Here is a 22,067-nt window from a genome sequence, read left to right as displayed (position 1 = left end):
AGGTGGGCAAACAGAGGCGGGGAATTAGATATGGGGAATCAGAGGTGGGGAATCAGAGGTGGTGAATCAGAGATGGGGAATCACAGGCGGGGAATCAGAGGCAGGGAATAGAACGCGGGGAATCTGAGGCAGGGAATCAGAGTTGGGGCATCAGAGGTTGGGAATTAGATATGGGGAAACAGGCGGGGAATCAGAGGCGGGGAAACAGAGGCGGGAAATCTGATATGGGGAATCAGAGGTGGGGAATCAGAGGCAGGGAATCAGATGTGCGGAATCAGAGATGGGGAATCAGAGGCAGGGAATCAGAATCAGAAGCGGGGAATCGGAGGCCGGGAATCAGAGGCCGGGAATCAGATGCTGGGAATAAGAGGCCGGGAATCAGAGGTGGGGAATCAGAGTCCGGGAATCAGAGATGGGGATTCAGAGGCGGGGAATGAGATATGGAGAATCAGAGGCGGGGAATCAGAGGCGGGGAAACAGAGGTGGGGAATCAGATATGTGGAATCAGAGGTGGGGAATCAGAGGCTGTGAATCAGAGATGGGGAATCTGAGGTGGGGAATCAGAGGCAGGAAATCAGACACGGGGATTCAGAGGCTGGGAATCAGACGGGGGGAATCAAAGGCGGGGAATCAGAACTGGGGAATCAGAGGCAGGGAATCAGAGGTGGGGAATCAGAGGTGGGGAATCAGAGTTGGGGAATCAGAGGCGGGGACTTAGATATTGGGAAACAGAGGCGGGGAATCAGAGGCGGGGAATCAGATATGGGGAATCAGAGATGGGGAATCAGAGGCAGGGAATCAGATGTGCGGAATCAGAGATGGGGAATCAAAGGCAGGGAATCAGAATCAGAAGCAGGGAATCAGAGGCCGGGAATCAGAGGCCGGAATCAGATGCCGGGAATAAGAGGCCGGAAATCAGAGGTGGGGAATCAGAGTCCGGGAATCAGAGATGGGGATTCAGAGGCGGGGAATGAGATATGGGGAAATAGAGGCGGGGAATCAGAGGCGGGTAAACAGATGCGGGGAATCAGATATGGCGAATCAGAGGTGGCGAATCAAAGGCGGTGAATCAGAGATGGGGAATCAGAGGCTTGGAATCAGATGCAGGGAATCAGATGCGGCGAATCAGAGGCGGGGAATTGAGCTGGGGAATCAGAGGCGGGGACTTAGATATTGGGAAACAGAGGCGGGGAATCAGAGGCGGGGAAACAGAGGCGGGGAATCAGATATGGGGAATCAGAGATGGGGAATCAGAGGCAGGGAATCAGATGTGCGGAATCAGAGATGGGGAATCAAAGGCAGGGAATCAGAATCAGAAGCAGGGAATCAGATGCCGGGAATCAGAGGCCGGAATCAGATGCCGGGAATAAGAGGCCGGAAATCAGAGGTGGGGAATCAGAGTCCGAGAATCAGAGATGGGGATTCAGAGGCGGGGAATGAGATATGGGGAATAAGAGGCGGGGAATCAGAGGCGGGGAAACAGAGGCGGGGAATCAGATATGGCGAATCAGAGGTGGCGAATCAAAGGCGGTGAATCAGAGATGGGGAATCAGAGGCCGGGAATCAGAGGCAGGGAATCAAACACGGGGAATCAGAGGAGGGGAATCAGAATTGGGGAATCAGAGATGGGGAATCAGAGATGGGGAATCAGAGGCAGGGAATCAGACGCGGGGAATCAGAGGTGGTGAATCAGAGATGTGGAATCAGAGGCGGGGAATCAGAGGCAGGGAATCAGACGCGGGGAATAAGAGGCGGGGAATCATAGCTGGCGAATCAGAGGCGGGGAATCAGAGGTGGGGAATCAGAGGCGGGGAATCAGATATTGGGATTCAGAGGTGGGGAATCAGAGGCGGGGAAACAGAGGCGGGGAATCAGATATGGGGTATCAGAGGTGGGGAATCAGAGGTTGTGAATCAGAGATGGGGAATCAAAGGCGGGGAATCAGAGGCCAATAATCAGACGCGGGGAATCAGAGGCGGGGAATCAGAGCTGCGAAATTAGAGGCAGGGAATCAGAGTTGGGGATTCAGAGGCGGGGAATCAGATATGGGGAAACAGAGGCGGGGAATCAGAGGCGGGCAAATAGAGGCGGGGATCAGATATGGGGAAACAGAGGCGGGGAATCAGAGGCGGGGAAACAGAGGCGGGGAATCAAACACGGGGAATCAGAGGCGGGGAATCAGAGCTGGGGAATCAGAGGCTGTGAATCAAAGTTGGGGAATCAGAGGCAGGGAATCAGATATGGGAAAACAGGGGCGGGGAATCAGAGGCGGGGAAACAGAGGCAGGGAATCAGATATGGGGAATCAGAGGCGGGGAATTAGAGTTGGGGAATCAGAGGCGGGGAATCAGAGGCGGGGAAACAGAGGCGGGGAATCAAACACGGGGAATCAGAGGTGGGGAATCAGAGGTTGGGAATCAGATGCAGGGAATCAGAGGCGGGGAATCAGAGGTGGGGAATCAGAGGCAGGGAATCAGATGTGCGGAATCGGAGATGGGGAATCAGAGGCAGGGAATCAGAGGCGGGGAATCAGAGGTGGGGAATCAGAGGCCGGGAATCAGATATGGGGAAACAGAGGCGGGGAAACAGAGGCTGGGGATCAGATATGGGGAATCAGAGGTGGGGAATCAGAGGTTGGGAATCAGAGGCAGGGAATCAGAGGCTTGGAATCAGATGCAGGGAATCAGATGCGGGGAATCAGAGGTGGGGAATCAGCGTTGGGGAATCAGAGGCGGGGAATCAGAGCTGGGGATTCAGAGGTGGGGAATCAGAGTCGGGGAATCAGAGGCAGGGAATCGGATGTGCGGAATCAGAGATGGGGAATCAGAGGTGGGGAATCAGAGGCGGTGAATCTGAGATGGGGAATCTGAGGCGTGGAATCAGAGGCAGGTTTTCAGACACGGGGATTCAGAGGCTGGGAATCAGACGGGGGGAATCAAAGGCGGGGAATGAAGCTGGGGAATCAGAGGCAGGGAATCAGAGTTGGGGATTCAGAGGCGGGGAATCAGATATGGGGAAACAGAGGCGGGGAATCAGAGGCAGGCAAACAGAGGCGGGGAATTAGATATGGGGAATCAGTGGTGGGGAATCAGAGGTGGTGAATCAGAGATGGGGAATCACAGGCGGGGAATCAGAGGCAGGGAATAGAACGCGGGGAATCAGAGGCAGGGAATCAGAGCTGGGGAATAAGAGGCGGGGAATCATAGTTGGGAATCAGAGGCGGGGAATCAGATATGGGGAAACAGAGGCGGGGAATCAGGGGCGGGGAAACAGAGGCGGGGAATCAGATATGGGGAATCGGATGTGGGGAATCAGAGGCGGGGAATCAGAGCTGTGGAATCAGAGGCGGGGAATCAGAGTTGGGGCATCAGAGGTGGGGAATTAGATATGGGGAAACAGAGGCGGGGAATCAGAGGCGTGGAAACAGAGGCGGGGAATCAGATATGGGGAATCAGAGGTGGGGAATCAGAGGCAGGTAATCAGATGTGCGGAATCAGAGATGGGGAATCAGAGGCAGGGAATCAGAATCAGAAGCGGGGAGTCAGAGGACGGGAATCAGAGGCCTGGAATCAGATGCTGGGAATAAGAGGCCGGGAATCAGAGGTGGGGAATCAGAGTCCGGGAATCAGAGATGGGGAGTCAGAGGCGGGGAATGAGATATGGAGAATCAGAGGCGGGGTATCAGAGGCGGGGAAACAGAGGTGGGGAATCAGATATGGGGAATCAGAGGTGGCGAATCAAAGGCGGTGAATCAGAGATGGGGAATCAGAGCTGGGGAATCAGAGGCTGGGAATCAAAGTTGGGGAATCAGAGGCAGGGAATCAGATATGGGGAAACAGGGGCGGGGAATCAGAGGCGGGGAAACAGAGGCAGGGAATCAGATATGGGGAATCAGAGGCGGGGAATTAGAGCTGGGGAATCAGAGGCGGGGAATCAGAGGTGGGGAAACAGAGGCGGGGAATCAAACACGGGGAATCAGAGGTGGGGAATCAGAGGTTGGGAATCAGATGCAGGGAATCAGAGGCGGGGAATCAGAGGCGGGGAATCAGAGGCAGGGAATCAGATGTGCGGAATCGGAGATGGGGAATCAGAGGCAGGGAATCAGAGGCGGGGAATCAGAGGCGGGGAATCAGAGGCCGGGAATCAGATATGGGGAAACAGAGGCGGGGAAACAGAGGCTGGGGATCAGATATGGGGAAACAGAGGTGGGGAATCAGAGGTTGGGAATCAGAGGCAGGGAATCAGAGGCTTGGAATCAGATGCAGGGAATCAGATGCGGGGAATCAGAGGCGGGGAATCAGAGCTGGGGAATCAGATGCTGGGAATCAAAGTTGGGGAATCAGAGGCAGGGAATCAGATATGGGGAAACAGGGGTGGGGAATCAGAGGCAGGGAAACAGAGGCGGGGAATCAGATATGGGGAATCAGAGGCGGGGAATTAGAGTTGGGGAATCAGAGGCGGGGAATCAGAGGCGGGGAAACAGAGGCGGGGAATCAAACACGGGGAATCAGAGGTGGGGAATCAGAGGTTGGGAATCAGAGGCAGGGAATCAGAGGCGGGGAATCAGAGGCGGGGAATCAGAGGCAGGGAATCAGATGTGCGGAATCGGAGATGGGGAATCAGAGGCAGGGAATCAGAGGCGGGGAATCAGAGGCGGGGAACCAGAGGCCGGGAATCAGATATTGGGAAACAGAGGCGGGGAATCAGAGGCGGGGAAACAGAGGCTGGGAATCAGATATGGGGAATCAGAGGTGGGGAATCAGAGGTTGGGAATCAGAGGCAGGGAATAAGAGGCTTGGAATCAGATGCAGGGAATCAGATGCGGGGAATCAGAGGCGGGGAATCAGAGCTGGGGAATCAGAGGTGGGGAATTAGAGTTGTGGAATCAGAGGCGGGGACTTAGATATTGGGAAACAGAGGCGGGGAATCAGAGGCGGGGAAACAAAAGCGGGGAATCAGATATGGGGAATCAGAGATGGGGAATCAGAGGCAGGGAATCAGATGTGCGGAATCAGAGATGGGGAATCAAAGGCAGGGAATCAGAATCAGTAGCAGGGAATCAGAGGTGGGGAATCAGAGTCCGGGAATCAGAGATGGGGATTCAGAGGCGGGGAATGAGATATGGGGAATCAGAGGCGGGGAATCAGAGGCGGGGAAACAGAGGCGGGGAATCAGATATGGGGAATCAGAGGTGGCGAATCAAAGGCGGTGAATCAGAGTTGGGGAATCAGAGGCCGGGAATCAGAGGCAGGGAATCAAACACGGGGAATCAGAGGCGGGGAATCATAGCTGGCGAATCAGAGGCGGGGAATCAGAGGTGGGGAATCAGAGGCGGGGAATCAGATATTGGGAATCAGAGGTGGGGAATCAGAGGCGGGGAAACAGAGGCGGGGAATCAGATATGGGGTATCAGAGGTGGGGAATCAGAGGTTGTGAATCAGAGATGGGGAATCAGAGGCGGGGAATCAGAGGCCGGTAATCAGACGCGGGGAATCAGAGGCGGGGAATCAGAGCTGGGAAATTAGAGGCAGGGAATCAGAGTTGGGGATTCAGAGGCGGGGAATCAGATATGGGGAAACAGAGGCGGGGAATCAGATGCGGGCAAATAGAGGCGGGGATCAGATATGGGGAAACAGAGGCGGGGAATCAGAGGCGGGGAATCAGATATGGGGAATCAGAGGTGGGGAATCAGAGGTTGGGAATCAGAGGCTGGGAATCAGAGGCTGGGAATCAGATGCATGGAATCAGATGCGGGGAATCAGAGGCGGGGAATCAGAGCTGGGGAATCAGAGGTGGGGAATCAAAGTTGGGGAATCAGAGGCGGGGACTTAGATATGGGGAAACAGAGGCGGGGAATCAGAGGCGGGGAAACAGAGGCGGGGAATCAGATATGGGGAATCAGAGGTGGGGAATCAGAGGCAGGGAATTAGATTTGCGGAATCAGAGATGGGGAATCAGAAGCAGGGAATCAGAGGCCGGGAATCAGAGGCCGGAATCAGATGCCAGGAATAAGAGGCCGGGAATCAGAGGTGGGGAATCAGAGTCCGGGAATCAGAGATGGGGAATCAGAGGCGGGGAATGAGATATGGGGAATCCGAGGCGGGGAAACAGAGGCGAGGAATCAGATATGGGGAATCAGAGGTGGCGAATCAAAGGCGGTGAATCAGAGATGGGGAATCAGAGGCGGGGAATCAGAGGCAGGGGATCAAACATGGGGAATTAGAGGCGGGGAATCAGAGCTGGGGAATCAGAGGCGGGGAATCAGAGTTGGGGAATCAGAGGTGGGGAATCAGAGTTGGGGAATCAGAGGCGGGGACTTAGATATTGGGAAACAGAGGCGGGGAATCAAAGGTGGGGAAACAGAGGCGGGGAATCAGATATGGGGAATCAGAGGTGGGGAATCAGAGGCAGGGAATCAAACACGGGGAATCAGATGCGGGGAATCAGAGCTGGGGAATCAGAGGCGGGGAATCAGAGTTGGGGAATCAGAGGCGGGGAATCAGACGCAGGGAATCAATATGGGAAATCAGAGGTGGGGAATCAGACGCAGGGAATCAATATGGGAAATCAGAGTTGGGGAATCAGAGGTTGGGAATCAAAGGAAGGGAATCAGAGGCGAGGAATCAGAGCTGGGGAATCAGAGGCGGGGAATCAGAATTGGGGAATCAGAGATGGGGAATCAGAGATGGGGAATCAGAGGCGGGGAATCAGACGCGTGGAATCAGAGGTGGTGAATCAGAGATGTGGAATCAGAGGCGGGGAATCAGAGGCAGGGAATCAGACGCGGGGAATCAGAGGCGGGGAATCATAGCTGGCGAATCAGAGGCGGGGAATGAGATATGGGGAATCAGAGGCGGGGAATCAGAGGCGGGGAAACAGTGGCGAGGAATCAGATATGGGGAATCAGAGGTGGCGAATCAAAGGCGGTGAATCAGAGATGGGGAATCAGAGGCGGGGAATCAGAGGCAGGGGATCAAACACGGGGAATCAGAGGCGGGGAATCAGAGCTGTGGAATCAGAGGCGGGGAATCAGAGTTGGGGAATCAGAGGCGGGGAATCAGAGCTGGGGAATCAGAGGTGGGGAATCAGAGTCGGGGAATCAGAGGCAGGGATTCGGATGTGCGGAATCAGAGATGGGCAATCAGAGGTGGGGAATCAGAGGCGGTGAATCTGAGATGGGGAATCAGAGGCGGGGAATCAGAGGCAGGTTATCAGACACGGGGATTCAGAGGCTGGGAATCAGACGGGGGGAATCAAAGGCGGGGAATGAAGCTGGGGAATCAGAGGCAGGGAATCAGAGTTGGGGAATCAGAGGCGGGGAATCAGAGTTGGGGAATCAGAGGCGGGGAATCAGAGCTGCGGAATCAGAGGTGGGGATCAGAGTCGGGGAATCAGAGGCAGGGGATCAAACACGGGGAATCAGAGGCGGGGAATCAGAGCTGGGGAATCAGAGGCGGGGAATCAGAGTTGGGGAATCAGAGGCGGGGAATCAGAGCTGCGGAATCAGAGGTGGGGATCAGAGTCGTGGAATCAGAGGCAGGGAATCAGATGTGCGGAATCAGAGATGGGGAATCAGAGGTGGGGAATCAGAGGCTGTGAATCAGAGATGGGGAATCATAGGCGGGGAATCAGAGGCAAGAAATCAGACACGGGGTTTCAGAGGCTGGGAATCAGACGGGGGAATCAAAGGCGGGGAATCAGAGCTGGGGAATCAGAGGCAGGGAATCAGAGTTGGGGATTCAGAGGCGGGGAATCAGATATGGGGAAACAGAGGCGGGGAATCAGAGTCGGGCAAACAGAGGCGGGGAATTAGATATGGGGAATCAGAGGTGGGGAATCAGAGGTGGTGAATCAGAGATGGGGAATCACAGGCGGGGAATCAGAGGCAGGGAATAGAACGCGGGGAATCAGAGGCAGGGAATCAGAGTTGGGGCATCAGAGGTTGGGAATTAGATATGGGGAAACAGAGGCGGGGAATCAGAGGCGGGGAAACAGAGGCGGGAAATAAGATATGGGGAATCAGAGGTGGGGAATCAGAGGCAGGGAATCAGATGTGCAGAATCAGAGATGGGGAATCAGAGGCAGGAATTCAGAATCAGAAGCGGGGAATCAGAGGCCGGGAAACAGAGGTGGGGAATCAGATATGGGGAATCAGAGGTGGGGAATCAGAGGCCGGAATCAGATGCCGGGAATAAGAGGCCGGGAATCAGAGGTGGGGAATCAGAGTCCGGGAATCAGAGATGGGGAATCAGAGGCGGGGAATGAGATATGGGGAATCAGAGGCGGGGAATCAGAGGCGGGGAAACAGAGGCGAGGAATCAGATATGGGGAATCAGAGGTGGCGAATCAAAGGCGATGAATCAGAGATGGGGAATCAGAGGCGTGGAATCAGAGGCAGGGAATCAAACACGGGGAATCAGAGGCGGGGAATCAGAGCTGGGGAATCAGAGGCGGGGAATCAGAGTTGGGGAATCAGAGGCGGGGAATCAGAACTGGGGAATCAGAGGTGGGGATCAGAGTCGGGGAATCAGAGGCAGGGAATCAGATGTGCGGAATCAGAGATGGGGAATCAGAGGTGGGGAATCAGAGGCTGTGAATCAGAGATGGGGAATCAGAGGCGGGGAATCAGAGGCAAGAAATCAGACACGGGGTTTCAGAGGCTGGGAATCAGATATGGGGAAACAGAGGCGGGGAATCAGAGGCGGGCAAACAGAGGCGGGGAATTAGATATGGGGAATCAGAGGTGGGGAATCAGAGGCGGGCAAACAGAGGCGGGGAATTAGATATGGGGAATCAGTGGTGGGGAATCAGAGGTGGTTTATCAGAGATGGGGAATCACAGGCGGGGAATCAGAGGCAGGGAATAGAACGCTTGGAATCAGAGGCAGGGAATCAGAGCTGGGGAATCAGAGGCGGGGAATCATAGTTGGGAATCAGAGGCGGGGAATCAGGGGCGGGGAAACAGAGGCGGGGAATCAGATATGGGGAATCGGATGCGGGGAATCAGAGGCGGGGAATCAGATATGGGGAATCAGAGGTGGGGAATCAGAGGCAGGTAATCAGATGTGCGGAATCAGAGATGGGGAATCAGAGGCAGGGAAACAGAATCAGAAGCGGGGAGTCAGAGGCCGGGAATCAGAGGCCTGGAATCAGATGCTGGGAATAAGAGGCCGGGAATCAGAGGTGGGGAATCAGAGTCCGGGAATCAGAGATGGGGATTCAGAGGCGGGGAATGAGATATCGAGAATCAGAGGCGGGGAATCAGAGGCGGGAAAACAGAGGTGGGGAATCAGATATGGGGAATCAGAGGTGGCGAATCAAAGGTGGTGAATCAGAGATGGGGAATCAGAGGCGGGGAATCAGAGGCAGGGAATCAAACACGGGGAATCAGAGGCGGGGAATCAGAGCTGGGGAATCAGAGGCTGGGAATCAAAGTTGGGGAATCAGAGGCAGGGAATCAGATATTGGGAAACAGGGGCGGGGAATCAGAGGCGGGGAAACAGAGGCGGGGAATCAGATATGGGGAATCAGAGGCGGGGAATTAGAGTTGGGGAATCAGAGGCGGGGAATCAGAGGCGGGGAAACAGAGGCGGGGAATCAAACACGGGGAAGCAGAGGTGGGGAATCAGAGGTTGGGAATCAGAGGCAGGGAATCAGAGGCGGGGAATCAGATATGGGGAAACAGAGGCGGGGAATCAGGGGCGGGGAAACAGAGGCGGGGAATCAGATATGGGGAATCGGATGCGGGGAATCAGAGGCGGGGAATCAGATATGGGGAATCAGAGGTGGGGAATCAGAGGCAGGTAATCAGATGTGCGGAATCAGAGATGGGGAATCAGAGGCAGGGAATCAGAATCAGAAGCGGGGAGTCAGAGGCCGGGAATCAGAGGCCTGGAATCAGAGGCTGGGAATAAGAGGCCGGGAATCAGAGGTGGGGAATCAGAGTTCGGGAATCAGAGATGGGGATTCAGAGGCGGGGAATGAGATATGGAGAATCAGAGGCGGGGAATCAGAGGCGGGAAAACAGAGGTGGGGAATCAGATATGGGGAATCAGAGGTGGCGAATCAAAGGTGGTGAATCAGAGATGGGGAATCAGAGGCGGGGAATCAGAGGCAGGGAATCAAACACGGGGAATCAGAGGCGGGGAATCAGAGCTGGGGAATCAGAGGCTGGGAATCAAAGTTGGGGAATCAGAGGCAGGGAATCAGATATGGGGAAACAGGGGCGGGGAATCAGAAGCGGGGAAACAGAGGCGGGGAATCAGATATGGGGAATCAGAGGCGGGGAATTAGAGTTGGGGAATCAGAGGCGGGGAATCAGAGGCGGGGAAACAGAGGCGGGGAATCAAACACGGGGAATCAGAGGTGGGGAATCAGAGGTTGGGAATCAGAGGCAGGGAATCAGAGGCGGGGAAACAGAGGCGGGGAATCAGAGGCAGGGAATCAGATGTGCGGAATCGGAGATAGGGAATCAGAGGCGGGGAATCAGAGGCGGGGAATCAGAGGCCGGGAATCAGATATGGGGAAACAGAGGCGGGGAATCAGAGGCGGGGAAACAGAGGCTGGGAATCAGATATGGGGAATCAGAGGTGGGGAATCAGAGGTTGGGAATCAGAGGCAGGGAATCAGAGGCTTGGAATCAGATGCAGGGAATCAGATGCGGGGAATCAGAGGCGGGGAATCAGAGCTGGGGAATCAGAGGTGGGGAATCAGAGTTGGGGAATCAGAGGCGGGGACTTAGATATTGGGAAACAGAGGCAGGGAATCAGAGGCGGGGAATCAGATATGGGGAATCAGAGATGGGGAATCAGAGGCAGGGAATCAGATGTGCGGAATCAGAGATGGGGAATCAAAGGCAGGGAATCAGAATCAGAAGCAGGGAATCAGAGGCCGGGAATCAGAGGCCGGAATCAGATGCCGGGAATAAGAGGCCGGAAATCAGAGGTGGGGAATCAGAGTCCGGGAATCAGAGATTGGGATACAGAGGCGGGGAATGAGATATGGGGAATCAGAGGCGGGGAATCAGAGGCGGGGAAACAGAGGCGGGGAATCAGATATGGCGAATCAGAGGTGGCGAATCAAAGGCGGTGAATCAGAGATGGGGAATCAGAGGCCGGGAATCAGAGGCAGGGAATCAAACACGGGGAATCAGAGGAGGGGAATCAGAATTGGGGAATCAGAGATGGGGAATCAGAGATGGGGAATCAGAGGCAGGGAATCAGACGCGGGGAATCAGAGGTGGTGAATCAGAGATGTGGAATCAGAGGCGGGGAATCAGAGGCAGGGAATCAGACGCGGGGAATAAGAGGCGGGGAATCATAGCTGGCGAATCAGAGGCGGGGAATCAGAGGTGGGGAATCAGAGGCGGGGAATCAGATATTGGGAATCAGAGGTGGGGAATCAGAGGCGGGGAAACAGAGGCGGGGAATCAGAGGCGGGGAATCAGAGGCAGGGAATCAAACACGGGGAATCAGAGGCGGGGAATCAGAGCTGGCGAATCAGAGGCAGGGAATCAAAGTTGGGGAATCAGAGGCAGGGAATCAGATATGGGAAAACAGGGGCGGGGAATCAGAGGCGGGGAAACAGAGGCAGGGAATCAGATATGGGGAATCAGAGGCGGGGAATTAGAGTTGGGGAATCAGAGGCGGGGAATCAGAGGCGGGGAAACAGAGGCGGGGAATCAAACACGGGGAATCAGAGGTGGGGAATCAGAGGTTGGGAATCAGATGCAGGGAATCAGAGGCGGGGAATCAGAGGCGGGGAATCAGAGGCAGGGAATCAGATGTGCGGAATCAGAGATGGGGAATCAGAGGCAGGGAATCAGAGGCGGGGAATCAGAGGTGGGGAATCAGAGGCCGGGAATCAGATATGGGGAAACAGAGGCGGGGAAACAGAGGCTGGGGATCAGATATGGGGAATCAGAGGTGGGGAATCAGAGGTTGGGAATCAGAGGCAGGGAATCAGAGGCTTGGAATCAGATGCAGGGAATCAGATGCGGGGAATCAGAGGCGGGGAATCAGAGCTGGGGAATCAGATGCTGGGAATCAAAGTTGGGGAATCAGAGGCAGGGAATCAGATATGGGGAAACAGGGGTGGGGAATCAGAGGCGGGGAAACAGAGGCGGGGAATCAGATATGGGGAATCAGAGGCGGGGAATTAGAGTTGGGGAATCAGAGGCGGGGAATCAGAGGCGGGGAAACAGAGGCGGGGAATCAAACACGGGGAATCAGAGGTGGGGAATCAGAGGTTGGGAATCAGAGGCAGGGAATCAGAGGCGGGGAATCAGAGGCGGGGAATCAGAGGCAGGGAATCAGATGTGCGGAATCGGAGATGGGGAATCAGAGGCAGGGAATCAGAGGCGGGGAATCAGAGGCGGGGAACCAGAGGCCGGGAATCAGATATGGGGAAACAGAGGCGGGGAATCAGAGGCGGGGAAACAGAGGCTGAGAATCAGATATGGGGAATCAGAGGTGGGGAATCAGAGGTTGGGAATCAGAGGCAGGGAATAAGAAGCTTGGAATCAGATGCAGGGAATCAGATGCGGGGAAACAGAGGCGGGGAATCAGAGCTGTGGAATCAGAGGTGGGGAATTAGAGTTGTGGAATCAGAGGCGGGGACTTAGATATTGGGAAACAGAGGCGGGGAATCAGAGGCGGGGAAACAGAAGCGGGGAATCAGATATGGGAAATCAGAGATGGGGAATCAGAGGCAGGGAATCAGATGTGCGGAATCAGAGATGGGGAATCAAAGGCAGGGAATCAGAATCAGTAGCAGGGAATCAGAGGTGGGGAATCAGAGTCCGGGAATCAGAGATGGGGATTCAGAGGCGGGGAATGAGATATGGGGAATCAGAGGCGGGGAATCAGAGGCGGGGAAACAGAGGCGGGGAATCAGATATGGGGAATCAGAGGTGGCGAATCAAAGGCGGTGAATCAGAGTTGGGGAATCAGAGGCCGGGAATCAGAGGCAGGGAATCAAACACGGGGAATCAGAGGCGGGGAATCATAGCTGGCGAATCAGAGGCGGGGAATCAGAGGTGGGGAATCAGAGGCGGGGAATCAGATATTGGGAATCAGAGGTGGGGAATCAGAGGCGGGGAAACAGAGGCGGGGAATCAGATATGGGGTATCAGAGGTGGGGAATCAGAGGTTGTGAATCAGAGATGGGGAATCAGAGGCGGGGAATCAGAGGCCGGTAATCAGACGCGGGGAATCAGAGGCGGGGAATCAGAGCTGGGAAATTAGAGGCAGGGAATCAGAGTTGGGGATTCAGAGGCGGGGAATCAGATATGGGGAAACAGAGGCGGGGAATCAGATGCGGGCAAATAGAGGCGGGGATCAGATATGGGGAAACAGAGGCGGGGAATCAGAGGCGGGGAAACAGAGGCGTGGAATCAGATATGGGGAATCAGAGGTGGGGAATCAGAGGTTGGGAATCAGAGGCTGGGAATCAGAGGCTGGGAATCAGATGCATGGAATCAGATGCGGGGAATCAGAGGCGGGGAATCAGAGCTGGGGAATCAGAGGTGGGGAATCAAAGTTGGGGAATCAGAGGCGGGGACTTAGATATGGGGAAACAGAGGGGGGAATCAGAGGCGGGGAAACAGAGGCGGGGAATCAGATATGGGGAATCAGAGGTGGGGAATCAGAGGCAGGGAATTAGATTTGCGGAATCAGAGATGGGGAATCAGAAGCAGGGAATCAGAGGCCGGGAATCAGAGGCCGGAATCAGATGCCGGGAATAAGAGGCCGGGAATCAGAGGTGGGGAATCAGAGTCCGGGAATCAGAGATGGGGAATCAGAGGCGGGGAATGAGATATGGGGAATCAGAGGCGGGGAATCAGAGGCGGGGAAACAGAGGCGAGGAATCAGATATGGGGAATCAGAGGTGGCGAATCAAAGGCGGTGAATCAGAGATGGGGAATCAGAGGCGGGGAATCAGAGGCAGGGGATCAAATACGGGGAATCAGAGGCGGGGAATGAGAGCTGGGGAATCAGAGGCGGGGAATCAGAGTTGGGGAATCAGAGGTGGGGAATCAGAGTTGGGGAATCAGAGGCGGGGACTTAGATATTGGGAAACAGAGGCGGGGAATCAAAGGTGGGGAAACAGAGGCGGGGAATCAGATATGGGGAATCAGAGGTGGGGAATCAGAGGCAGGGAATCAAACACGGGGAATCAGATGCGGGGAATCAGAGCTGGGGAATCAGAGGCGGGGAATCAGAGTTGGGGAATCAGAGGCGGGGAATCAGACGCAGGGAATCAATGTGGGAAATCAGAGGTGGGGAATCAGACGCAGGGAATCAATATGGGAAATCAGAGTTGGGGAATCAGAGGTTGGGAATCAAAGGAAGGGAATCAGAGGCGAGGAATCAGAGCTGGGGAATCAGAGGCGGGGAATCAGAATTGGGGAATCAGAGATTGGGAATCAGAGATGGGGAATCAGAGGCGGGGAATCAGACGCGTGGAATCAGAGGTGGTGAATCAGAGATGTGGAATCAGAGGTGGGGAATCAGAGGCAGGGAATCAGACGCGGGGAATCAGAGGCGGGGAATCATAGCTGGCGAATCAGAGGCGGGGAATGAGATATGGGGAATCAGAGGCGGGGAATCAGAGGCGGGGAAACAGTGGCGAGGAATCAGATATGGGGAATCAGAGGTGGCGAATCAAAGGCGGTGAATCAGAGATGGGGAATCAGAGGCGGGGAATCAGAGGCAGTGGATCAAACACGGGGAATCAGAGGCGGGGAATCAGAGCTGTGGAATCAGAGGCGGGGAATCAGAGTTGGGGAATCAGAGGCGGGGAATCAGAGCTGGGGAATCAGAGGTGGGGAATCAGAGTCGGGGAATCAGAGGCAGGGAGTCGGATGTGCGGAATCAGAGATGGGGAATCAGAGGTGGGGAATCAGAGGCGGTGAATCTGAGATGGGGAATCAGAGGCGGGGAATCAGAGGCAGGTTATCAGACACGGGGAATCAGAGGCGGGGAATCAGAGCTGGGGAATCAGAGGCGGGGAATCAGAGTTGGGGAATCAGAGGTGGGGAATCTGAGTTGGGGAATCAGTGGCGGGGACTTAGATATTGGGAAACAGAGGCGGGGAATCAAAGGTGGGGAAACAGAGGCGGGGAATCAGATATGGGGAATCAGAGGTGGGGAATCAGAGGCAGGGAATCAAACACGGGGAATCAGATGCGGGGAATCAGAGCTGGGGAATCAGAGGCGGGGAATCAGAGTTGGGGAATCAGAGGCGGGGAATCAGACGCAGGGAATCAATGTGAGAAATCAGAGGTGGGGAATCAGACGCAGGGAATCAATATGGGAAATCAGAGTTGGGGAATCAGAGGTTGGGAATCAAAGGAAGGGAATCAGAGGCGAGGAATCAGAGCTGGGGAATCAGAGGCGGGGAATCAGAATTGGGGAATCAGAGATTGGGAATCAGAGATGGGGAATCAGAGGCGGGGAATCAGACGCGTGGAATCAGAGGTGGTGAATCAGAGATGTGGAATCAGAGGCGGGGAATCAGAGGCAGGGAATCAGACGCGGGGAATCAGAGGCGGGGAATCATAGCTGGCGAATCAGAGGCGGGGAATGAGATATGGGGAATCAGAGGCGGGGAATCAGAGGCGGGGAAACAGTGGCGAGGAATCAGATATGGGGAATCAGAGGTGGCGAATCAAAGGCGGTGAATCAGAGATGGGGAATCAGAGGCGGGGAATCAGAGGCAGTGGATCAAACACGGGGAATCAGAGGCGGGGAATCAGAGCTGTGGAATCAGAGGCGGGGAATCAGAGTTGGGGAATCAGAGGCGGGGAATCAGAGCTGGGGAATCAGAGGTGGGGAATCAGAGTCGGGGAATCAGAGGCAGGGAGTCGGATGTGCGGAATCAGAGATGGGGAATCAGAGGTGGGGAATCAGAGGCGGTGAATCTGAGATGGGGAATCAGAGGCGGGGAATCAGAGGCAGGTTATCAGACACGGGGATTCAGAGGCTGGGAATCAGACGGGGAAAATCAAAGGCGGGGAATGAAGCTGGGGAATCAGAGGCAGGGAATCAGAGTTGGGGAATCAGAGGCGGGGAATCAGAGTTGGGGAATCAGAGGCGGGGAATCAGAGCTGCGGAATCAGAGGTGGGGATCAGAGTCGGGGAATCAGAGGCAGGGGATCAGAGGCGGGGAGTCAGATATGGGGAATCAGAGGTGGGGAATCAGGGGCGGGGTATCAGAGGCTGGGTATCAGACACGGGGATTCAATTGCGGGGAATCAGAGATGGGGTATCAGAGGCGGGGAATCAGATATGGGGAAACAGAGGCGGGGAATCAGAGGCGGGGAAACAGAGGCGGGGAATCTGATATGGGGACTCAGAGGTGGCGAATGAAAGGCGGTGAATCAGAGATGGGGAATCAGAGGCGGGGAATCAGAGGCAGGGAATCAAACACGGGGAATCAGAGGTGGGGAATCAGAGCTGAGGTATCAGAGGCGGGGAATCAGAGTTGGGGAATCAGAGGCGGGGAATCAGATATGGGGAAACAGAGGCGGGGAATCAGAGGAAGGGAAACAGAGGTGGGGAATCAGATATGGGGAATCAGAGGTGGGGAATCAGAGGTTTGGAAACAGAGGCAGGAAATCAGAGGCGGGGAGTCAGAGGCGGGGAATCAGAGGCAGGGAATCAGATGTGCGGAATCAGAGGTGGGGAATCAGAGCTGGGGAATCAGAGGTGGGGAATCAGAGGTTGTGAATCAGAGATGGGGAATCAGAGGCGGGGAATCAGAGGCCGGTAATCAGACGTGGGGAATCAGAGGCGGGGAATCAGAGCTGGGAAATTAGAGGCAGGGAATCAGAGTTGGGGATTCAGAGGCGGGGAATCAGATATGGGGAAACAGAGTCGGGGAATCAGATGCGGGCAAATAGAGGCGGGGATCAGATATGGGGAAACAGAGGCGGGGAATCAGAGGCGGGGAAACAGAGGCGTGGAATCAGATATGGGGAATCAGAGGTGGGGAATCAGAGGTTGGGAATCAGAGGCTGGGAATCAGAGGCTGGGAATCAGATGCATGGAATCAGATGCGGGAATCAGAGGCGGGGAATCAGAGCTGGGGAATCAGAGGTGGGGAATCAAAGTTGGGGAATCAGAGGCGGGGACTTAGATATGGGGAAACAGAGGCGGGGAATCAGAGGCGGGGAAACAGAGGCGGGGAATCAGATATGGGGAATCAGAGGTGGAGAATCAGAGGCAGGGAATTAGATTTGCGGAATCAGAGATGGGGAATCAGAAGCAGGGAATCAGAGGCCGGGAATCAGAGGCCGGAATCAGATGCCGGGAATAAGAGGCCGGGAATCAGAGGTGGGGAATCAGAGTCCGGGAATCAGAGATGGGGAATCAGAGGCGGGGAATGAGATATGGGGAATCAGAGGCGGGGAATCAGAGGCGGGGAAACAGAGGCGAGGAATCAGATATGGGGAATCAGAGGTGGCGAATCAAAGGCGGTGAATCAGAGATGGGGAATCAGAGGCGGGGAATCAGAGGCAGGGGATCAAACACGGGGAATCAGAGGCGGGGAATCAGAGCTGGGGAATCAGAGGCGGGGAATCAGAGTTGGGGAATCAGAGGTGGGGAATCAGAGTTGGGGAATCAGAGGCGGGGACTTAGATATTGGGAAACAGAGGCGGGGAATCAAAGGTGGGGAAACAGAGGCGGGGAATCAGATATGGGGAATCAGCGGTGGGGAATCAGAGGCAGGGAATCAAACACGGGGAATCAGATGCGGGGAATCAGAGCTGGGGAATCAGAGGCGGGGAATCAGAGTTGGGGAATCAGAGGCGGGGAATCAGACGCAGGGAATCAATGTGGGAAATCAGAGGTGGGGAATCAGACGCAGGGAATCAATATGGGAAATCAGAGTTGGGGAATCAGACGTTGGGAATCAAAGGAAGGGAATCAGAGGCGAGGAATCAGAGCTGGGGAATCAGAGGCGGGGAATCAGAATTGGGGAATCAGAGATGGGGAATCAGAGATGGGGAATCAGAGGCGGGGAATCAGACGCGTGGAATCAGAGGTGGTGAATCAGAGATGTGGAATCAGAGGCGGGGAATCAGAGGCAGGGAATCAGACGCGGGGAATCAGAGGCGGGGAATCATAGCTGGCGAATCAGAGGCGGGGAATGAGATATGGGGAATCAGAGGCGGGGAATCAGAGGCGGGGAAACAGTGGCGAGGAATCAGATATGGGGAATCAGAGGTGGCGAATCAAAGGCGGTGAATCAGAGATGGGGAATCAGAGGCGGGGAATCAGAGGCAGGTTATCAGACACGGGGATTCAGAGGCTGGGAATCAGACGGGGGGAATCAAAGGCGGGGAATGAAGCTGGGGAATCAGAGGCAGGGAATCAGAGTTGGGGAATCAGAGGCGGGGAATCAGAGTTGGGGAATCAGAGGCGGGGAATCAGAGCTGCGGAATCAGAGGTGGGGATCAGAGTCGGGGAATCAGAGGCAGGGGATCAAACACGGGGAATCAGAGGCGAGGAATCAGAGCTGGGGAATCAGAGGCGGGGAATCAGAGTTGGGGAATCAGAGGCGGGGAATCAGAGCTGCGGAATCAGAGGTGGGGATCAGAGTCGTGGAATCAGAGGCAGGGAATCAGATGTGCGGAATCAGAGATGGGGAATCAGAGGTGGGGAATCAGAGGCTGTGAATCAGAGATGGGGAATCAGAGGTGGGGAATCTGAGGCAAGAAATCAGACACGGGGTTTCAGAGGCTGGGAATCAGATGGGGGAATCAAAGGCGGGGAATCAGAGCTGGGGAATCAGAGGCAGGGAATCAGAGTTGGGGATTCAGAGGCGGGGAATCAGATATGGGGAAACAGAGGCGGGGAATCAGAGTCGGGCAAACAGAGGCGGGGAATTAGATATGGGGAATCAGAGGTGGGGAATCAGAGGTGGTGAATCAGAGATGGGGAATCACAGGCGGGGAATCAGAGGCAGGGAATAGAACGCGGGGAATCAGAGGCAGGGAATCAGAGTTGGGGCATCAGAGGTTGGGAATTAGATATGGGGAAACAGAGGCGGGGAATCAGAGGCGGGGAAACAGAGGCGGGAAATCAGATATGGGGAATCAGAGGTGGGGAATCAGAGGCAGGGAATCAGATGTGCGGAATCAGAGATGGGGAATCAGAGGCAGGGATTCAGAATCAGAAGCGGGGAATCAGAGGCCGGGAAACAGAGGTGGGGAATCAGATATGGGGAATCAGAGGTGGGGAATCAAAGGCGATGAATCAGAGATGGGGAATCAGAGGCGTGGAATCAGAGGCAGGGAATCAAACACGGGGAATCAGAGGCGGGGAATCAGAGCTGGGGAATCAGAGGCGGGGAATCAGAGTTGGGGAATCAGAGGCGGGGAATCAGAGCTGGGGAATCAGAGGTGGGGATTAGAGTCGGGGAATCAGAGGCAGGGAATCAGATGTGCGGAATCAGAGATGGGGAATCAGAGGTGGGGAATCAGAGGCTGTGAATCAGAGATGGGGAATCAGAGGCGGGGAATCAGAGGCAAGAAATCAGACACGGGGTTTCAGAGGCTGGGTATCAGACGGGGGAATCAAAGGCGGGGAATCAGAGCTGGGGAATCAGAGGCAGGGAATCAGAGTTGGGGATTCAGAGGCGGGGAATCAGATATGGGGAAACAGAGGCGGGGAATCAGAGGCGGGCAAACAGAGGCGGGGAATTAGATATGGGGAATCAGAGGTGGGGAATCAGAGGCGGGCAAACAGAGGCGGGGAATTAGATATGGGGAATCAGTGGTGGGGAATCAGAGGTGGGGAATCAAAGGCGATGAATCAGAGATGGGGAATCAGAGGCGTGGAATCAGAGGCAGGGAATAGAACGCGGGGAATCAGAGGCAGGGAATCAGAGCTGGGGAATCAGAGGCGGGGAATCATAGTTGGGAATCAGAGGCGGGGAATCAGATATGGGGAAACAGAGGCGGGGAATCAGGGGCGGGGAAACAGAGGCGGGGAATCAGATATGGGGAATCGGATGCGGGGAATCAGAGGCGGGGAATCAGATATGGGGTATCAGAGGTGGGGAATCAGAGGCAGGTAATCAGATGTGCGGAATCAGAGATGGGGAATCAGAGGCAGGGAATCAGAATCAGAAGCGGGGAGTCAGAGGCCGGGAATCAGAGGCCTGGAATCAGATGCTGGGAATAAGAGGCGTGAATCAGACGTGGGGAATCAGAGTCCGGGAATCAGAGATGGGGATTCAGAGGCGGGGAATGAGATATGGAGAATCAGAGGCGGGGAATCAGAGGCGGGAAAACAGAGGTGGGGAATCAGATATGGGGAATCAGAGGTGGCGAATCAAAGGTGGTGAATCAGAGATGGGGAATCAGAGGCGGGGAATCAGAGGCAGGGAATCAAAAACGGGGAATCAGAGGCGGGGAATCAGAGCTGGGGAATCAGAGGCTGGGAATCAAAGTTGGGGAATCAGAGGCAGGGAATCAGATATGGGGAAACAGGGGCGGGGAATCAGAGGCGGGGAAACAGAGGCGGGGAATCAGATATGGGGAATCAGAGGCGGGGAATTAGAGTTGGGGAATCAGAGGCGGGGAATCAGAGGCGGGGAAACAGAGGCGGGGAATCAAACACGGGGAATCAGAGGTGGGGAATCAGAGGTTGGGAATCAGAGGCAGGGAATCAGAGGCGGGGAATCAGAGGCGGGGAATCAGAGGCAGGGAATCAGATGTGCGGAATCGGAGATAGGGAATCAGAGGCGGGGAATCAGAGGCGGGGAATCAGAGGCCGGGAATCAGATATGGGGAAACAGAGGCGGGGAATCAGAGGCGGGGAAACAGAGGCTGGGAATCAGATATGGGGAATCAGAGGTGGGGAATCAGAGGTTGGGAATCAGAGGCAGGGAATCAGAGGCTTGGAATCAGATGCAGGGAAACAGATGCGGGGAATCAGAGGCGGGGAATCAGAGCTGGGGAATCAGAGGTGGGGAATCAGAGTTGGGGAATCAGAGGCGGGGACTTAGATATTGGGAAACAGAGGCAGGGAATCAGAGGCGGGGAATCAGATATGGGGAATCAGAGATGGGGAATCAGAGGCAGGGAATCAGATGTGCGGAATCAGAGATGGGGAATCAAAGGCAGGGAATCAGAATCAGAAGCAGGGAATCAGAGGCCGGGAATCAGAGGCCGGAATCAGATGCCGGGAATAAGAGGCCGGAAATCAGAGGTGGGGAATCAGAGTCCGGGAATCAGAGATTGGGATTCAGAGGCGGGGAATGAGATATGGGGAATCAGAGGCGGGGAATCAGAGGCGGGGAAACAGAGGCGGGGAATCAGATATGGCGAATCAGAGGTGGCGAATCAAAGGCGGTGAATCAGAGATGGGGAATCAGAGGCCGGGAATCAGAGGCAGGGAATCAAACACGGGGAATCAGAGGAGGGGAATCAGAATTGGGGCATCAGAGATGGGGAATCAGAGATGGGGAATCAGAGGCAGGGAATCAGACGCGGGGAATCAGAGGTGGTGAATCAGAGATGTGGAATCAGAGGCGGGGAATCAGAGGCAGGGATTCAGACGCGGGGAATAAGAGGCGGGGAATCATAGCTGGCGAATCAGAGGCGGGGAATCAGAGGTGGGGAATCAGAGGCGGGGAATCAGATATTGGGAATCAGAGGTGGGGAATCAGAGGCGGGGAAACAGAGGCGGGGAATCAGATATGGGGTATCAGAGGTGGGGAATCAGAGGTTGTGAATCAGAGATGGGGAATCAGAGGCGGGGAATCAGAGGCCGGTAATCAGACGCGGGGAATCAGAGGCGTGGAATCAGAGCTGGGAAATTAGAGGCAGGGAATCAGAGTTGGGGATTCAGAGGCGGGGAATCAGATATGGGGAAACAGAGGCGGGGAATCAGAGGCGGGCAAATAGAGGCGGGGTTCAGATATGGGGAAACAGAGGCGGGGAATCAGAGGCGGGGAAACAGAGGCGGGGAATCAGATATGGGGATCAGAGGTGGGGAATCAGAGGTTGGGAATCAGATGCTGGGAATCAGAGGCTGGGAATCAGATGCATGGAATC

This window comes from Narcine bancroftii, chromosome 7 (assembly GCF_036971445.1).
Source record: "Narcine bancroftii isolate sNarBan1 chromosome 7, sNarBan1.hap1, whole genome shotgun sequence".
NCBI lineage: Eukaryota > Metazoa > Chordata > Chondrichthyes > Torpediniformes > Narcinidae > Narcine > Narcine bancroftii.
Note: the sequence above shows the minus strand (reverse complement) of the source record.